The sequence below is a fragment of the Canis aureus genome, chromosome 10 (genome assembly GCF_053574225.1).
Source record: "Canis aureus isolate CA01 chromosome 10, VMU_Caureus_v.1.0, whole genome shotgun sequence".
Taxonomy (NCBI): domain Eukaryota; kingdom Metazoa; phylum Chordata; class Mammalia; order Carnivora; family Canidae; genus Canis; species Canis aureus.
Genome location: NC_135620.1, coordinates 63,853,419 through 63,874,951, shown reverse-complemented (window position 1 = coordinate 63,874,951; position 21,533 = coordinate 63,853,419). Strand labels below are relative to the sequence as shown.

Here is a 21,533-nt window from a genome sequence, read left to right as displayed (position 1 = left end):
TCAGAGTAGATGTAGTTTCACATTTTAAGAGTTGAAAAAATAAATTAAAATCAAACAAACAAACAAACAAACCCTGCCTGTCTTCAATAGCCTGTAAGATCCCCCTTGTCTCCAGGCAGGGGAGATCCTTCAGGTGTTACCCACTCTATCATAGCATTCCTCATCTCTTCTTTTATCTTGTGCCCTTCTCCTCTTTCCACAATCATAAATCAACAAAGACAGGTCCTCATTCTTCTTTAAAAGAAAAGGTGGGGGAAGTCTAGACTTCTCCTATTCCATGGCAAAGTGAACAACCTGATAAATTTAACAGCTACCTGCTTCTCAGGTAAAAACTGGAAAGATTTCAAAGCCCAAGTGGGCAGTCTGTAGCTAGGAACTCCTGCAGCACCGGTACAAAGTATTTTTCATGTTCCTCTCCAGGAAGAAAGCCCATGTGGTAAAATGGTAGATTGGTTCAAGAGACTTCAGATTCCAGAGAGGGGTCAGAGTCAAATCCAAGACAGTGTGACAGCTGAAATTGTCCATGATTTACTAATTGCTGAAGGCAGTGACCAGGCCATAAGGAGCAAAGGCCAAAGGGAAGGCTTGGTGCCCATTGCTGGCATTAGGTTTCCGTCTAGAGGAGAAGACAAAAAACTGAAGAACATTTGGAACTAATTAGCAGAAATAAGAAAACTTAAGGCTAAGAGGTGGGGGTAGGGTCAGGACTGTACTGTTCCTTAAAATAAAAAATAGTTGGTCAATTTCACCAAAAGCTCTGCTTCTCCTTATCTTTCTTGTCCTCAACACAACTTATACATAGCTGATTAAAGTATGGCCTCATCTTTCAGCTTCCTGCAATATTAAGGATCTTATCTGCAGAATAAAAGAGCTTAAAAAAATGAAAGGAATTGTCAGATATTACTGTTTTCCTCGAAGATGGTCTGAATCTGGGAATGTGGGAGATATCAAGGAAAGAACTGAATTTTAGAGTCAGACAGGCATGAACTCAAATCACCACCTAGAAACTATGTGACCCTGAGAAAGTTAAGTATCTTCACTGAACTGTCTTCTCATCTACAAGTTATTCAATACCACTTCCTTCACATGGCTGACATGAGGATAAAATGAGATAAAATATGATGAAAAGGCTTCCCACTGTGCTCAGCACACAGCTGTGCTCATTAACTTTTTTTCTGCCTTATAAAAAACATTACAAATACAATAAAAGTCATTTTGATCATTTCTGTCATTCCAGAAATCAAGGCATACAACAAAGCCACAGATTTAAAACAGTGTGGTATTGTTTCAAGAAGAGGCAGATAGATCAATGGTATAGAATGGGAATCCAAAAGATTGGTTTCTACACAGGCAAAAATAAGATTGAGTTGAATTAAAGATCCATAGTTAGGAAAATAATTCTAATTTTATGCCAAGATAGTAACGGGCAATAAAAATATGCCAGATTTGGGAAGACTTTCTTAAAATCAGTTATATAGCAAAAATAGAATGAAAAAGAAAGAAATTTGAAAATGAACAAAGGTAAAAGACAATTGACAATCTGAGAGAAAATAGTCACAGCTGTAAAATATTCAGATACAAAACAGACCAAGGATAAACATCTGAAGCTTTCAAATAATTCTTATGTATCTATAAAAAAAAAAATCTAAAAGCCAATGATAGTTTCTAGGACACAAGTAGGTAATTACAGAAGATGAAATGAGAATTGCCTTATGAAAAATAGCTCTGCCTCATTAGTAATCAGAGAATATAAATTAAAACTGCAATAAATTATCATAATGCTACCAGTTTGATAAAGATTAAAAAGTTTGATAATATCAAGTGTAGACAAGAGAAGCAAGGGCAGGGCTGGGGAGTGGGAAGAGTAAAATTAAACATAGCTGCTCATGACCTTGAAATTAGTACAATAAATCTGAAGGGGAAATGGTGGGATCTATTAAATTACCCAGCAATTTCTTTCTACATCTCTGTTCTGGATAAAGACTTGCACATACACACAAAAGATACAATGTAATAGTGTTTGTGATATGAAAAAAAATTAAAATATTTATCCACAGAGAAACAAATGAAAACAATTCCATGAACACAGAGAAGTACTACAAAATGTTCAAAGGAATCAAGTCGATTTCCACATATTAACATGAATCACTAACAAAAAAACCCAGAAACCAATATCTTATATTTCTCCCAATATGTAGATATGAATGAAAAATATAAAGAATTTTGGAAACTCTTTCACTAGACAAATGCATCAGAGTATGTTCTTGGTACTATTTGGTGGAGGACATCAATATGGAGACAGGAGTTTTCAGGAGACTATAGTTTCTTCTATAATGGCCTAAATGTTTTAAGTTACAGTTGATTTATTGTTTGTATAAATTTAAAAAGCAATACCTATAAATACTTTTAAAAGATGCAAAAATCTCAAAAATGTTGACAGTGACTCATTTTGGGGAGGCAAAGAGAGAATATGGGTGATTATTGCTTCTTCTCTGAACTTCAATCCCTATATGTTAAAAAAAAATTTCCAAATTGGAAAATGATCACCACTATCCAATGATTCTCATAAAATTCCTGATATTGGCACTAGATACTAAGTTAAAATGGTTTAGTTTTGCAAGCATGATCTCATTTAACTCTTGTGTTAACCCTGTGAAGTGGGTAGATACCTGCTACTGATAGATAAGGAAATTGAGGTTCCAAGAAGCTGGGCAATTTACCCAAGCTCACACAACTACAAAGTCACAGAGCCTATAGTCTAGTCCATCATATGTCTTTGGATACCAAAGTTAATACTTTTCTCACCATATTAAAGCTACCTTAATGCAAGTGTTACATGAATTTTTTTTTTTTTTTTTTTTTTTTACAAATTCTAAAGTTGCTTCACTATGAAGTGAATTTGAAATCTAGGGAAGAAAAGAATAAAAACAGGTTTTAAAAACATATAAACATTGTAAGGACATTTGTGCATTTAAATACAGGAGTTAGACTAATCTATTTAGGAAAAAAATATTACTGATCCCCAATAAGGCAAGTGTGTAGAAAAGCCACTTGCACAAAAAGGAAATATCCTTTGTTCAAACATAATATTCTTACACAGTGTGATAAAGCAGCATGGGATTCCACAGAACCAACTGTTAGCTAGAACTGTATTAGTAGGATTTCAACTTAAACTAGCCCAAGACAATGAGAATTTATTGCCTTACATAACTAGTTTCAGGCTCATCTGCATCCAGGGGTTTCAAAGATGTTATTAAATCTCAATCTCCTTTCTCTCTCTTCTTTTCTCTGTGTTGTCTTTATTTTTAAGTATGCTCTAGGCAAGTGGTAAATATATATAACTTTCAAGTTCTCAAGTTTCCATGAATATACTTCTTGCAATCTCAAGAAAAAAAGAAACCCTCTTTCCCTCAATGTGAGTCTCTGAGAAATAAGTTGGCCATACCACAGCGATATCTGTATCTACTCCTGAATCTTTATTACCTCCTTTTAGCCCCAGGAAAGAAGGATTTAGTCCTACTCAAACCAAAGGGATTGGATTGGATTATTGTAGAATGGGTAAAGAGAGATTAATCAAACCAAAGAATTCTGGGCAAACAAAAAAATATATCACCACAATATAGTCACAGCTTTGAGAGTATTAGAGGTGTGTGGCCACTGAAAAGCCAGCAAGCTAACCTAAAGAAGAGGGGAGACACTCATAACAGCTACTTCAGAGGGTTCCCCTGAGGATAATCGATAGAAAATGTACCTAACACAGTGTCTGGAAGATAGAAAGTATCCTATAAATTTGTTAGCTAATTGATTAATCAAAGGTAGGTGGTTCTGAGTTATTTCCATCACTTCAGCCCAGAGACTTTATCAGTTAACAAGTCCAAGTGAATAATACAGCAAGTATATTGAATGTGAAATAGAATTGGGAGCCCGTTTTCAGTCGTCCTTTTTATGTCTACTGCAAGCAGAAGGCTGTGTAACCCAGGATTCTTAACAACCACAATAACAAAAACTATAGTCACTGATATTTATTGCATGCCAGCCATGTGCCAAGTAGTCTTCTAAGTGTATAACATGCATTTTCTCATGTAATCTTCACTATAACTAATGAAGTAGATATTATTATCATTTCCATTTTACAGATGAAGAAACAGATGTAGCGAGGCCAAGTAATTTGCCCAAGGTCAAGAGAGTGACAAGGCTTGGACTCCCACCTGGTTGTGTTTGACTCAAGAGCCTGAGCTCTTAACCATGCATTGTTCTGTCTCACACTGCCCTGCGAGGCCTCATAATACCCCGAGGAGAAGACTCAACATGAAATAGCATTTGGCTGCATTCCAATCAGTCAACACATTCATCACTAGATGCACAAAGAGAGCAGGTAGGTTGGATTCCCTGTGCTGAACAAAACAATTCAGGCATATACATGCACTGACCTCTAACTCAATTTGGAGATTTAGAATCTCTATCTTGAGGAATTTTCTAACATCTCAGATGCTGTATTTAATGGGACCTTTTGTTGCATTGGTCATGAGGGATCAAAGAAAATTTATTTTTTTAGTTTCTTTCATTAAAAATTATTTAACCATAATGGTTCTGGAGCTGTTTCTTGTTGGCAAAATTATGGAGCTGCGTACTGATTCAGAGACGTGTTGGGACGCTGGGCACAGATGGCTTTAATTATTTGGGCAGCCATTGACAGATGTGATGGTCTAGGTTTCTGCTGCCTTGGACAGGTGTAAGCTATAGGATTTACCCAGAGGGAGTTGTGGAAAGCCAGAATTGGATAGAGCCCTGTGATGGCCCTTTATTTTGTCTTAATCCACCCCTAGGTACATAGTTATCATATTTCTTTGCCTCAAGGCATGGTCAAGTCAGTCAAAACCATCAAACCAAGTTTGTGTGCAGAAAAGAAACTCTCAAAGAAAGAAATACACTGTTAGCAATTGGTCCCAAACGTGGCTTGATATTTTTACTGAGAAGCCTTTCTTTTCATTAATCATGGCTTCATAATCAAAAAGGATATATATATATATATCCTTTTTGATTATATATATATAATATATATAAATATATATATTATATATATATAATATATATAACCCTCCTGGATCAAAAGAAACATGTTTATATCCCTGATTATAGTCTACATAAATAATTTCAAAGACTTGAATGTCGACCTGTGAAACTTTCATAATTTTGTTCAACGATTTTATTAAGTTATGACGAGTAGGAAGAGAAAACAGATATATTCCCTGTACTTAAGAGGCTATTGAGCATTTAGGAAGAGGTTTCTAACCTTTGAGCTATTGAGAATAAGAGACTCAGCACTTACTATGTCAAGGCACTACTAGGCTCTGGAGAGGCAGTAGTGATCAAAATAGCCCCTTTCCACGGAACTTCCATTCTAATTGGGTATATGGACTATAAAAAACCTGTTTCTTTTGCTCTCTCTATATGTATATACATATATACATATATTGGGTGTACACATATATATGTATTACATGGGGTATATTGTGGTATACTAATTTTTACAACAGATTATACATTAGGAATTTATCTAGTTGTGTATGTGATTTCAACAGGAACTCTGTAGAGGAAAAAGACTATTTAAGTTGGGCTGAATATAAGAGAGAGATTGCCAAGTGGAAATGTAGAAGAAAGTATTCTAGGTCCTCCTAACTTTTTGAAAAAGCAGAATTCTGACTGAATACCTATTATGGGCTGAATTGCGTCTCCCTAAATTCATATGTGAAAAGCCCAACCCCCAATACCTCAGATTGTAAATATATTTGGAAATAAGATCTTTAAAGAAGTTATTGATTTAAAATGAGACCATTAGGGGAGGGACCTAATTCCATATGACTGGTGTCCTTAGAAGAGGAAGAGACACCCTGGATACTTGGCACAGAGAAAAGGCCATGTGAAGACAAAGTGACAATGTGGCCATCTGCAAGTCAGAGAGAGAGCCCTCAGGAGAAAACAACCAAAGCTGCCAGCATCCTGAATCTTGGCTTTCCAGCCTCCAGAACTGTGAAAAAATAAATATATAAATCTGTTGCTTAAGCCACTCAGTCTGTGTCATTTTGTTACAGCAGCCCCACCAAACTAGTACAGCATCTGATATTCAGATTGGGAGAACGATATATACATAGCACACAGAAAGATTTCCAAGAATATCTACTAAATTAAAGTGTCTGTGAGTTGCACAGCTGATCCATACTTAAATGTTACATGACCCAATAATTAACACGTGTAATGATCTAATTTAATCCAGCAACACTATGATGTTCAGTCATGTGGCTGGTAAGTAGGCAGGTGTTCGAACCCAGACAGTGTGATTTGATGGCACTTAAATCCAGCACTCTGAGGAGCTGAAGGACATGATGGAGGAGAAGAAGAAAGCCCAACTCATGGAGGGCCTTGATTATAACTACAGAAGCTAATGTTCAGGGAACCTGAACCATAAATACGTCAGTACCCAGAAAACCTGTTATGCAATTACCTGTATTTACTCAGACCAACTCCTAAGATAATCACAACCATGCATACAACTCATCACCCTGTACCTCATGTAGGCACGGCCCTCCCAACCACTAATCTCCCCCCTTGTATAACACACACACACACACACACACACACACACACTCATACACTCCTACTCGCCCCAAACTCCTCAGACAATACAACTTTTTTAAGAAGTCCTTTGAAGAATGCCTTAAAGGATTTGAATCAATAATCTCCTCAGATCCTAAACTGGAGCTCCCCAGTTTGCTTTTTAATGATATCTCCCAGCTCGGCAATCATAACCACTTCTAACTGTTCGCTCCTAGCTAGTCTACTCCATTCTTGCCTTGGCCCACAGAGCATAGTTCTTTCTTTCCTTTTTTTTTTTTTTTTAAATAAAGAAATAGACATGGAATTAAGTCTTGGTGTCCCATGTGCTTCATTATCTTGGCTTGTTGGGAATGTGTTAAACATACAGTGTGAGTTTTCATAAGTAGCAGAAAAGGATCAAAGGAACCTACTTTACCAAAGGTTTTTCTTTTCTCTGTATCTCTCTCTCTCTCTGTCTCTTTTTTTTTTTTTTTTCTAAAGTAAGGTTTGGGCGATTCAAATCACACTAGGTAGTTGAGCTGATAAGATATGGGAGGAGAGGTCTCCAGCAGTAGTTTTTATTTCAAGAAAAGAAAACTTTTTAAGTCATAAATGTTCTTAGGTGCCTTTGATTTTTTTTTTCAGTTGAATTGCAAACCTGGAATTAGAAGACGTTTTGAAAAATATGCTTGATGTTAACCCTAGGTAGTTATATAAATAGAGTGAATTGAATGAAGTTACATAGCCCAAAGATTATACTTTGCTATGCTGCTGAGAATTTTACATACCAAAAACTTTAAAACTTTAAATGGACTACTTAAAATTATACACACACACACACACACACATCTCCCTTAATAACATTTTCATTTTGCTCTTCTGTAAATTGTTCAGTGTTTGTTTCTATGGGCAGTAAAGCAAAAGTCCTTGGATTGGGAGGATTTGAATAAATCACCGAGATGAGATGTAATCTGAAATGTGACTCTCATGGGAAAACAAACTTGCCTATTTGATCCTACCTTTGCAATACAGAGGGATCTTGATTCTCAACTTTTGGATGTCCCTGAACTATTTGGGTTTCCAAAGACAAGACTGAAATCCATAAAATCTCAAACTGACGCAAGACCACACATTTATAAACAAGATTCATAGGAATCTAGTATATATTTAGGACTCTGAGACATTTTTCTTGGTAATACGTTAAAAATTTCTTTTCAAAAATCTAGTTTTGCTGAATAAAAATCTGTTTTTTTCTGTCCTTTAATTTTGCAATTACTATTGTGTTCCTACTATATGTCTTTTCTAATGTTAACATCATACTATTTTGATCACTGTAGCTTTATAAGAAGTCTTGAAATCAGATAGTATAAGCCCTCCAACTTCCAAATTGCTTTGGCTATTCTGTATTCCACATTTCTAGGTAGATTTTAAATCAATCATAGTACTAATTTATTTTTTAAAAAGTCTGCTAGGATTTTGATTGGGATTTCATTGAGCCTATTGAACAATTTTGAGAAATCTAAATAATAATAATAATAATAATAATAATATTGAATCTTCTGATACCAACATGGTATATCTCTCCTTGATTTGGTTATTTAATTGTAATGTTTTGTAGGTCTTGGTATATAGATCTTTCTTTTTTTAAAAGATATATTTGAGAAAGAGAGAGAGATCAAGCACGAGCATGGAGAGGGGCAAAGGGAGAGAATCTTTAAGCCGACTTCCCAATGAGCACAGAGCATGATGATGCAGCGCTTAATCCCATGGCCTATGAGATCATGACCTGAGCCAAAAGCAGAGTCCCTCACATAACCCATTGAGCCACCCCAGTGCTCTCTCAGTATATAGATCTTGAACATATTTGTTAATTTTATCCTTAAGTATTTCACATATAAAATCAATTTTAATTGCTATATAATATTCCATTGAATTAAAGGACTATTATCACTCAATCTACCTAATGTTTACTATACAGTTGGTTTACAGTTTTTATTCTAATATAATTAATATGATGATAAGCATTCGTGTATAAATCACTTCTTGTATTTAAAATTAGTTTCTTTATATAAATTTCCAGAAGAGAAGCCACTGGGTCAAAGGCCATGAAAAATTTTCAGGTTCTTGATACATACTGAGTAACTGTTATTTCTTAAAGATGAATTAGAAACGTCTCTTTCAGATATTCCACTTTTTTCTCCTCTGTGGTCAAGGCAAATAGTCATTAATATATAATCTCTAAGAAAGATAAAGAAAGGGGGGAAAGGTTTTTAAATCCTTTGTGAAGAGAAATAGAACACATCAATTTTTCTATCACCCTACTCTATAGTTGAATATAAGATCAAGCCAGCTGTTGCAGATAATGCCTTGATATATTAAAATGGTTGGATTATTTCTATGAAGTTACTCTTCCTGGGCCTCATCTGCAGAATAAGATTTTTAGATGTATCAATGTTTTTCAAACACTGCTCTGAAAAACCTCAGTTTTGAAGGGGGAAGTTTTGTGATGAGCATCTGAGCTGACCAGCTCTGGGCTTCTTTGCATCCCTCCATGTAGAAAAACTCCTTTTGTCAGTTTTCCATAATGTGATTCTTTTTCAGATTTCTTTTAAAAAGAAAAATCCACTAATAAAAACAATTGGGAAAACCACTGAACTAGATGGACTCTAAGGTATTTTTCAGTGATGCATTTTATTTGAAGCTACACCATCTTCTAGCAGACTTGTCTACATATGAAGCCCTGGGGAAATGAGGATTCCATGATACTAAATATGTCAAAAATGCCCCCAAGTGTACCTTCAGTTCACAGGACACAACTAGTTCTGGACGAAGCTCAGAAGAGATTGGAATCGAAATTCAGATTCAAATGGAGATTTCTGGGTACCTGCTAACATATGGCAGGCGCCCTGACTGCATTCTAACATCAAATCCTCAAAAGAAATCCATGTCATTATCACCATTTTTAAAATGAGAAATGAAGGCTCAGCTTAGTAAGTTCGATAGAGTTGAGACTTGAACCCAGGTCACCTGACCCTTTAGTCACACCCCCCGGTATATCCCAGAGCCCGGTTTGAGACTGGGCACCAGACATACATTACTAAATAGGTCAAGGAATAAGAACAGGGGAGAAGCTCAGAAATTCACAGGAAGAACCCAGGACTGGAACATGCTTTCATGTCTACTTACTCCAAGAAAATCGAAGCCAAATCAGATGATCTGAATTCCAACCCTGCTCCTATTAGCTTATGATCTTGATCTTGGAACAAATCCTTAACTTCTCTGTTTTCTTGTACATAAAGTGAGAGCAGTGTGCCTCATAGGGTTTCTGAGAGGATTAATGAGATGATTACTATGAAAATGCCTAACTCAAAGTCTGCACATAGAGGGTGCTCATACCCAAAGTGCCACATAGATAGACCATAGATACATCTTCAGCTACGGCAGTTTCAAATTAGGCCTTGAACAGGCAGAGGAGAAAAGAGTGAGGACCAAGAAAATCAGATTATTATTGTTTCTAGGCAACCACAGAAAAGGAATAATACATTTCTCCTATGAGTACCTCACAAAAAGACTTCCTGTCCGGTTTTAAAAGTAGGATGCAACTATCAACAACCATAATAATTCAAAATTCTTCCCAAAACCCCCTCCCATTTCTCTTCTTTCCTTCTTCTCAAAGGAGGTTCTCGAAGTACCCAGGGAGGAAGATAAGAGATGTTTTCATTCCAATGCCATAAATGATCAAACTGAGGTTGAGAAGAAGTTGAGAAAATGAACTATAGTCATCTACTTTAAAATCAAAGCCCCCTGGCCTATAACCTCCTTGAGACCAGCATCTATACCTTGTTTTCTCATGTATCTTTCCAAAAAGGTCCTCAAAAATAAGTGTTGAACGAAATGCATTAGTCAGAGATCTGCTCATTCAGGAGGCTCAGTCATTTTGTTCAGAAGCACAATCTCAGATTAAATTTCAAGGTCACAGAAGCTATGGAAGGCTTCTTCAGTTGATACATTTCCATTTAGGAAAAATTTATTTTAAATGGAAAAATTTATTTTAAATGTCTTGGTCCATTGTCATGTTCCACTGCTAATCCATTCTTTCTTTTCTTTCTAATTTTTGAATAATGCATGCACTTCTTTTCTTGAGAAATAACATAGAAAAATAAAACATTGAGGATAATTTTTCATTTTGAGAAAAAAAAAGACCTCATGTTAGCTCATCCTCCTGATTGGCTTTAAGTTGCAAGTACAATTAATTGACCTTGGACATGACATGTTCTAAAGCCAGAATGAGTGAAATCTTACTGGGGGCATATTTATCTTAAGTTGAAATGCAACTTGATGTCTCAGAATATTATCTCAGTCTAGTATTATCTCTGATTGAAGGCAGGAAGTGTTGTCTTGCCTATTAAAAATATACTTCACTTGGACCCAAAATAAAACTATGTCAAAGGCAGAGAGACCCACACTTGAACCTTGACTGCCCAGATTTACAACGTTCCATTATGAATATCACGAAAACTGCCCTGGGTCTCCAAATAAAATAACAATTTTTCCTCCTTCCCCAGCTTATAAAAATTAAGATAATGCTGCAGGGTTGATTTCCTTAAAAGAAAGGGTCTGCTAGGTAAATGTTGAGACTACCCTGGATTCTTAGTACCACCGGTTATTACTATTAAAGTCATAAAAATAGGACAGAGAAGACATGTTTTGCTTCCGACAATTTGAGGATTGGATTTTCCAACCACCTTTGAACCTTTTGATGTTCAAATTCCTCACTGGCAGGCATTCCGAAGCCTTGCAGGGCTCCTGAAATCTGAGAAGTCTCCTCACCAGAGACATGTTGAGCTGAGCTGAAGGCTCGCAGATGTGGCTGCAGCCTGGCTCCCAGCACCCAAAGGGGAGAACCACAGTGGATTATTTGGATGGTGATTCCTGCTCTGCCCATCCCGAGATCCCCTTCTATTCAAGGCCCCCTCCTTTTTGTTTTGGGGGAAGGGGTTTGGCAGCCAAGAGGGCTCTCTTACCTCCAGCACTTTCTGATGGAGGATATGTCTTCCCACCCCTACCCCACCTTAAGGGCGGCACTGACAGCCTTTCTTTGACTGTGTCACTCACAGCTGGAGGAGGGTCCAGCCTGAAGATAAATCTCTCACAGCTTGCTCATTCTTCTCCAGGAGGCTGTGAGGAGAATGATCAATGCCGTGCTTCAAGGCTAGCTTGCTCAGTGAACCACAGAGAAAGAGAGATTACAAAGAGCCCATTTAAATACCTAAGGCCCCTCAGCTCCCTTCCTCCTAAGGCATAGGCTTGCTCTTAAAATTTCAATGAATATATCTACAAATGGTGGCCTCAAGGAGATGGCTGGCACAGCCAAAAATATAACCTAAGGAGATGACCCGGGCAGCTTCCTGAAAATAAAGCCCCGTATGTATTTCGAAGAGGGTGCGTCTCCATCCTAATTGCCTGAGCTGCCAGTTGTTGCATCCGATGGAAAGCAAACCCTGGGACAAATGAGACTGAGAGATTAGCAGGACATTACTGGGACACTGACAGGTGCAAGAAGACAAAAATTCATTTGCCAAGATGCTGAACTGCTACTGCAGGCCCCGGGCTAGCAATAGCTCTCTCTCTCTCTCCAAGAACCCGAAAGTATTTCTGGGGTGGTGGGTCATTTTACACAAGCCAGAAGTCTTGTTGGGTTTTGTGCTGTGCCCTTCATTCACTATACATTCCAGGAATTAGCCTGTCTCTACGGCAACTGGTCACTAATCTGGACTGCCTTTTCCTTCTCTTTAACAGACTGTCTAGTAGTAAGGATGCAGATTCTCTCCTCTCCATGCCCACACCCTATTGCCTCCATCATGCCACAAACAATTTTCAGCAGATACTATTATTGCACATCCTGTCCATAACACTTGGCACATGCCTTATAATTGGTTCCTCTGCTACCAGATTCATCTTCATGTTCTTTCCACCCCAGCACCGGAGTGATTGTTTTAAGCTCAGACTTAATAATGTTATTCTCCTGCTTTAAAACACTTAGTGGCTCCCAATCAACTACAGGTTGAATCTATTCTTTGGTAGGTTCCAGACAGGAGCTGCTCCATCATCGTGTGTCCTGCCATGATGTAGACATGGAGTCACAGCCAACCCATGACAGACATGTGAAACCATCATTTACTACCTCAGTCAAACTTAGCCAAAATGAGCGAAACTGTGAAGATTCTCTGAAGTCACCTTGTTTGAGACACCGCATGACGGTTGGAGATTAAGGGCCCAATTGTGTCTTCAAGAAGAAATATTTTTAAATAGTCCTCTCCTGGGTTCAAGCCTATCGTAGGCCTCCATAGAACTGGTAACTAGAGCAATTAAGCATGAAAGCCCAACCCCTCCACCATGATTCAAAACACTTTAGTTTAAAAAACAAAACATTTCAGTTTGAGAATTCCCCTGTATCTGAGAGAAAGAAATAATTTGAAAATCTGAAAAAGAAAACCATCCACCATCACAGTGTATGATGTGGACAAGGAAAGAAAGATACCTACATCTTAAAAGTTTCTACTGTGCACCAAACATTTTTAGAGCTTTATAAATACAACATAGGTCTCAGCATGAGCCTAAATGTGCATTCAGACATGTCCAGATATGCCTGACAAGCATGGAGCAGGCTAGCCAGATGTCTTTCTGCACAAAGGCATGAGGAGTTTCCTGGCAGAGGACTCAGGGAAGAGGGAGCAGCCCAATGGAGGGCACTATCGTTCTGAGACCGGTGTGGTGGCTGTTGGATTTATCTCCAAGCACAGTCCCCACAGGGATTCATTACATCCGCATCCTATGAAACAAGGAGGCTAAAGAAAACACCTAATGAACTGCCTTCCTAAAGGTTTATGAAACGTCAAGTCACACGCAGTCCGACAAGGAAATTCCTGTAATAGAATTTGACACAAAGCAAGGGAGAGGGGTCTTCTCTATCTGCCCTAGAATGTCACATAGGCTCCAGGTCCTGTTTGCTTCTAGGAGTTGTTTCCCTGTTGCTAGTGGCCCTGAGCAAATGCCCTGCTAGAGACAGGGCAGCAAACGTGGCACTAGGAAGGCGTACTCTCGGAAATTGCTATAAACACTTGTAAAGTAACTACATGGAGATGAGGTCAGGTGCACACAAGAGGCCCAACACTACAGAACCAGCATTTCTACTGCTGATGTAGCTCCATTAATAATCATCCGATCAATCGATAATTATGTTTCCAGCATCTACTCTATGCAAATACTCTGTTATACGCTGAGCAATGTGGTGAGCAATAATCCTTGATCTTAACAGGCTAGTCTCTAGCCCTCCACAGGCCGACAGTGCTGGGAGAAGTCCCATCTAATCCAACATTATCTCATTTCATCATGACAGTAATTCCATGAGGGAGACTGTATCTTCCCTTTAAAAGAAGGGAAACTGAAGTCCAGAGAGGTTAAGTAACTTGTCTAAGGTCACGTAGCTTGTAAGCAGTAAACATAAGCAAAGCAAGTAGATAAGACGACGTGAACAACTAATGATCAATGCAAGGCAGTATTCTTGCTTATTACAAATAAAACAAAAAGATGAAGAACAAACAAAAGAAGTTCTACAGACCTTTTTTCTGTGATTCTTTGGTGGAGCTATGTCACCAGCTCTTACGCCCCAGGGAGAAAATAGCAGCTGTCAGAAGCTGCTCACTTTGCTTTGCCTCTAGCTTGCTCTCCAGCTTCTGCAATTTCTCCCCAAGCCGACCTGAGCCTCAGGAGTAATCAAATCAGTAACTGATATTCAGAAAGTAGGTATAGGCTTAGCTGAAGTGGCTTTTGTATGTTAATTAAGTGTTTTATGGAACCTCTGAGATCTCAGATGACACTCGGTAAATATTCCTTACTGAGTCCATGGAATCTGTGAGCGGGTTCTGTATAATAAAGCAATTTCAATGTCCTGACAGATGGGCCATAGAAATTGACTGTGTGGCTATGATTCCAACAGATTATATACAATGAAAAATCTGGACAATAAGTGCTTTCTCTGCTTGTTGCCTATGTACTGGTCACTTTCTAGAAGGGAAGAACTCAACTGTTTTCAGTTAGTATTATAGATGGAAGAGGGGTTCTGAGATGTTTGCAGCTCTTTCATCCTGGCATTAAATTTTAAAACAAGATTTTTTAAGTATCTTCCAGTTCTGCTTCTTGGTTCTTAAATGAACTATTTAATCCATGAAAAGCCATTCGTAAAACATTTTTCAAAAGGATAGAAGTGATAAATCCCCCATTGTCTTCCTGAGTTCAGAGCCCTCTTTTTCTCTATGATTTCTCTGTTGAGAGCCTGACCTAGCTTCTGTTGCACCTTCAGTTCTTTCAGACCAGGAATGCAAATTCTTGAAATGAGTTCATGTACATAAACCCTCAACATGTGCAGGTGCACACATACACTCACTTATGCGCTCATGCTTTCTCTCTCTCTCTCTCTCTCTCTCTCCAGGAATTCTCTAGGCTTGTAATGTGAGACAAGATGTTAGGCAGCTAAATACCCATTAAGCAAAAATATTTTTAAAACATCTACATAGAGATCTTTTAAACTTGAACAGAGCAAATTCTAGGCTTTTAATTTGTGAATTTTGTCTACCTTGAATAACTGTATTAGAGAATACAATTTTCAAAATTTCCTGAGCCAGTCACAAAAAGACAAATACTATATGATTCCACTTATACGATATACTTAAAGTCACCAAAATCATAGGGACAGAAAGTAGAATGGTGGTTGCCAGGGCCTGGGGGGAGGTAGGGAATGGGAAGCTACTCTTTAATGACAGAGTTTCATTTTACAAGATGAGTTACGGACATGGATGGTGGCGATGGTTGCACAACATCATGAATGTATTTAACACCATTGAACTATACACTTAAAAATAGCTAAGACGATAAATTTTATGTTATATGTATTTTACCACAACATGAAAAATTGGAAAAAATCCATATGAAGAAATTAAAAATGAAACAAAAATTTTTAATTTCCTTTTTTGCAACTGTACCATCAGCAAGAGTCATCTTCTGCCTACACTGTCTGGTAGATGCTCAAATGATGAAAGGAATCTTACACAGCCCCACAATTAGATAAAGGCAAAATTGCCTATGGAAATGACCAAACCCTTAATTAGCTAATTGCAGGTGCAATTGGCCACTTGCACCATCAGATGAAGGGCAAGTGGTTAATTGAGCCCACAAGTGACCTACTCAATCAGAACTAACAAATGGCTCATCAGATGAAGTCCTAGCCAAAATGTGTCTGCAAACAATAGCATGTGCAAAAACTGCACAAATCAGAAGCAGCAGTCGGGCTGCTATCTAAAAATGAAACCCACAAAACGCAAGATAATTAAGAAAATGATCAAAACAAGAAAAATTCAGCAGTGAGCCATGATCATGGGGGAAGTGAGGAAGATGGGTGATGTGGTGATTTTGGGAATCAAAGGCCAAAGGAGCATCTGTTTCCAGTTATCCTTATTTAAAACTTTCAGGAAAACTTGCATTTTCTCCCCTTGTACATGCTTTTAAACAGAGGATATCGAGAGCTTAGTATAAAATACTGTACAGAACAGGGACCCAGGAAAGGTAAATGAATGAGTGAATGGAGGACACTGTATCTGCATACAAAAGGCTAAGAACACAAGAACAACCATTGTTATACTTGTAAATTGACAGTACTGGGAAGTTTCTGTTATGTTTCCCTAATACAGAACATTCTTGACTAATGTTGCTACTATGTGCGAGTTAACTAATAGGAAGCAGTGGTAATGATTAGAAGGATGTTGATAGAAGCAAAAATAGTAGTTTGTACTCATCAGGTTAGGCCAGGTCTATGCTAAGGTAGAAACTCCAAAACCTCAATGGCCCCAAACAACAAAAGTTTATATCTTATTCACACAAGATCCATTGTAGGTTGTTTCTCCTTCTCACCAATAAAGATCCTTCCATGCTGTGGTTCAGCCATCTCAACAAAGGCCTCCATCTTTATCACTCAAGAGGACAAGAAGTCCAGCAAATTGTGCAATGAAATAGGGCTTTTCATGGCCTCAGCTTGGATGTGTCACATGTCACTTCTGTGCACATTTCATTGGCCATAATTAGTCATGTGGTCCTGACTAACTTTGAGGATTGTGGAGTGCAGGCTCCCATCTGCTCAGAATAAAGGAGAACTGAACCAGGATTGGGTGAATCTGTGGCATTTTTTCTGCCGCACACTCCAAAAACAAAGAATATAAAATAATCTACTCATTTGGAAATCTAGAATGTCTCCTCATATAATGCTATTAAAGAAGTGATCAAAATTAAATGTACAATGGTAACAGATGGTAGCTATACTTGTGGTAAGCATAGCATAACATATAGAGAAGCTGAATCACTACATTGTACACTTGAAACTAATGTAATATAGCATGTCAGTTATACTCAAAAAACATTTTTAAACATACAAATGATTCAGAAATGTAAAAAGAGAGTCTTTCATGACAAAACATATAAGCAAAAAAATAAATATTTTTTTATGTTTTCATTGGAAAAACACAAACATATAAGCCAAAGTGGTACTCATAAGGAAATGCAAAGACATCAAACTCTTCATAAGAGAAGGGACAGACTGAAAATAAATAACCCAGACATTTACTCAATAATCTTAAAGATAAGAAATAACAAGTGTTGGCAAGGATGCAGAGAAAGGGAAACACTTGTGCATTGTTGGCGGGAATGTAAATTGGTATAGCCAGTATGGAGGTTCCTTAAAAAATTAAAATAGAACCATCATATGATCCTACTCTTCCACTTCTAGGTATTTATGTGAAGGAAATAAATATACTAATTCAAAAAGATATATGCACTCCCATATTCACTGCAGCATTATTTATAATAGCCAAGATATGGAATCAAGTGTCTATTAATGGATGAATAAATAAATAATTTTTTTATGATGGAAAGCCATTTTTTCCCCTAAATTTTAAAATAAAAGACTTGAAAGGAAAACGTTTAGTACTGTCATGTCACCCTGAATGCCAGCAACACCTTTACTTTCATACACACAGGAAACCAGGTCCAGTCAGTGTACACATTTCTCCATGGCCCTTCGAACAGTTTTGCATGAACAAAATTTTCTGCCATTTTGCTTTAGCAAATAGCAACATAATTTAAAACTTCCATGTCTCCTATTTGACTCCTAAAATCCAATCCTGTATTTATTAATACAGTTAGAAAAATAAAAGCCTTAAAAAATTCATGGTATGAGTGTACATACATACATATATGCTTTGTATATGTTATTTGTGTATACCCACAAATGGAATACCATTCAGCCACAAAAAAGAAGGAAATCTTGTCATTTGTGACATATATAGACCTTGAGGGTAATATGTCAATTGAAATAAGTCAGACAGAGAAAGGCAAATACCAGATGATCTCACTTATATGTGGAATCTAAAACAAACAAACAAAAGCTTAGAGATACAAAGAATACATTAGGGATCAGCAGAGGCAGAGTGTGGGGAGTCGGAGAAATGGATTAAGTGGATCAAAAGGTAAAATCTTCTAGTTATAATGTGATGGACAACATGGTGACTATACTACTGTATGGCACATTTGAAAGTTGCTAAGGGAGTAGATCTTTATTAATTTTTTATTTTTGGGGGGGGCGGGGAGTAGATCTTTAAAGTCCTCATCACAAGAAAAAAAATTTTTGTAACTATGTATAAAGACAGATGTAAACTAGACTTATTGTGGTGATCACTTTGCAATTTGTACAAATATTGAATCATTATGTTGTACACTTGAGATTAATATGTTGTACATCAATTATGCCTCAATAAAAAAAAAGAAAAAAATCTTAAGCAACAAAATAACACAACCCAGATGTGATCTAGGAATTACTGAAGATTTAAAGAAATAAAATATGTTGTAAAAGTAGATCATATTAATAATTTTCAATGTGAAGGGAGAAGAAATGGGTAGGAAATATCAGAAGGGAGACAGAACATGGAAGACTCCTAACTCTGGGAAACGAACTAGGGGTGGTGGAAGGGGAGGAGGGTGGGGGGTGGGAGTGAATGGGTGATGGGCACTGAGGGGGGCACTTGACGGGATGAGCACTGGGTGTTATTCTGTATGTTGGCAAATTGAACACCAATAAAAATAAATTTATTATTAAAAAATAATAATTTTCAATGTGTTCTTTGTAAAGATTGATAAACTAGATTTTAGGCTAGTAGGATTATAGGTACTAAATAATGGACTCTTATGAACAATATTATGAGGAGGCATACACAGAGATGTTGAGGATCTAAAAACTATGTCATATGAGCCATGTCACTTTGGCCAAATTATTTAACCTTTTAGCATTGTATGGTGACAAGTGGTAGCTACACTTGCAGTGAGCATGGGTACCATAACGTGCAGACTTGTACACCTGAAAGTAAGGTAACATCGTGTAAAAACTGTACCTCAATTAAAAAAATATTTATTCTGTGATTCTAGTTCTCAATCAATAGCTAATTCACAAGATTATTGTGAGGATCTGGCCTGTAGTAAGCTATCAATAAACACTATTATTTTTTGTAAAGTTTTTAAAATTTTAATTCCAGTATAATTAACATACAGTGTTATATTAGTTTCAGGTGTACAATATGATGATTCAACAATTCTATGTATTACTCAGTGCTTATCCTGAAAAGTGTACTCTTAATCCCCTTTACCTGTTTCATTTCATTCATTTCCCCCACCATCTTCCCTCTGGTAACCATGAACTTGTTCTCTATAGATAAGAGTTTATTTGCTTGTCTCCTTTTTTTGTTTGTTTTGCGTCTTAAATTTCACATAAGAGTGAAATCATATGCTATTTGTCTTTTTCTGACTCACTTACTTCACTTAGCATTATATCCTCTAGAGCCATCCATTTTCTTGCAAATGGCAAGATTTCATTTTTTTCTAGTGGCTGACTAATATTCCAAATGCTGTTATTATTCATTAAATGGGACTACAAGTATATGATTTTTAAGTGGGTTGAGAAAAAAATGTTAAAAATAGATAATCTATATTTACATCCGTTATTCCAGAGTGTAGAAAATACTCTATAATACCATGATAATTTAAGGATGTGATATGGGCTCAGGAATAGACACACAGATCAATGAATCAAAAGTTCAGATGATTCTGGGTGCCTGGGTGGCTCAGTGTTTGAGCGTCTGCCTTCGGCTCAGGTCATGATCCTGGGGTCCTGGGATCGAGACCCACATCAGGCTCCCTGCAGGGAGCCTGCTTCTTCCTCTGCCTATGTCTCTGCCTCTTTCTCTGTGTCTCTCATTGATAAATAAATAAAATCTTAAAAAAAATCAGTTGATCCTGTAAAGAACCATGTGGCAATATACATGAGAAAAGTAGGGTTGGTGTACTAAAGACCAGGTTTGCATTCTTTTTGGGGTCCATCTTTGATATTCACAGTTTTAATAAAGACATGGGGGCAAAGAAGTGGTTCTCTCCTATAAAAAACAATAACGGCAATCACGGTTAAATTATCATCTGGCATGCTAGAGATGATGAGGAGCAAAAGAATCCATGAGAACTAGAGGACATAGGCCCCAGTTAAATGGGGCATTGTCCTCTCAGCTGCAGCCAAATGCTAACACGAGGAATTAAACCCCCAGTGTAACCTTATCATCTCATTTTTCTTAAAAAATAAAAAATATATATATCTACATATTTACAAATAAAAAGCCAGTACTGAATCCCTACTTCACACCACACACCAAGTTAAATTTCATATGGTTTAAAGGGATAAACTAAACTTTATATTTTTATAACCATGGAGTAAGTATAGCTTCTTTAAGCAAATCACAAATACAGAAAAAGACATTAAAACTACATGAAATAAAAAAAATTATATTACAAAGATATTAAAAGTCTTAAAAGGCAGGTAACAGTCTTTGAAAAATACACATAAAATATAAAAAAAATAGAACAGCACTGTCTAGTAGAACTTTCTGCGAACGATTTAATGTGTATGCTTCTGTATATTTCTCTCAACATTTATATGGATATTCAGATACATTCACACAAGTATATAGTAATAATAATGCCAATAACAATAATACTGCTTATTATGTGCCATGCACTGTTTTAAAGGCTTTTCATGTATTAATTTATTTAATCATGATAACAATCCAGAGATAGGCATTGTTGTTATACCCACCTGACAGATGAGGAAGCTGATGCACAGGTGGGCTTAGTCCCAAGTACGTACTGCTAACAAGTGTTGGAGACACAATTCAATCTTAGACAGTCTGGCTCTAGGGCCTATACTCTTATTAAACTTTATACTGAAATTCCTCACACATAATATTGGATTTTTTAAAAATTGTTTTTAACATTGTTGTTTTGTTAAACATGAGGGATTTAATTGTACACACAGTTCAACAAATGATATTTTTCATTAGCAGGACTTATACCTTGCCAGAACATAGATCTCTACTTCATTCTTTTTACTGGCTACAGATGAGATGTACCATAAGGTACTTAACCCCTTTGACATTATTAGATATATCAGGGACTCCAAAGAGTATCATCATCCAGAGGCACCATTCATAAAAGCCATAGGTGAACGGCACCCACTGGAGTTGTGTAGTCCATCGCCCATGTGGTCCCGCATGTAAGTAGTTTCTGCAATTTTCAATAATACAGATGGTGTTGCGATGAATATTCTTGTCCATCTTTGTGCCAGTATTTCTAGAAGTCAGATACCCAGAATTGGAATTGCAGAGAAAAGGGTATGGATGGCTTAATGGGTGACAGATACCGCCAGAGGGACTCTAAAAAGACCCTATCATTATTCTCCCACCAACAGTGTATGAAAGAACTCATTTTCTTCCACCCTCACGAAAACATATTGCTGATCT

General features: G+C 37.1%; 1 protein-coding gene across 1 annotated transcript in view; it reads right to left on the bottom strand.

Moving 5' to 3' along the window:
• Positions 1–21,533, bottom strand: part of LOC144322592 (uncharacterized) — a 300,251-nt gene that overhangs the window by 13,755 nt on the left and 264,963 nt on the right. The gene's annotated exons all lie outside the window — the stretch shown is intronic.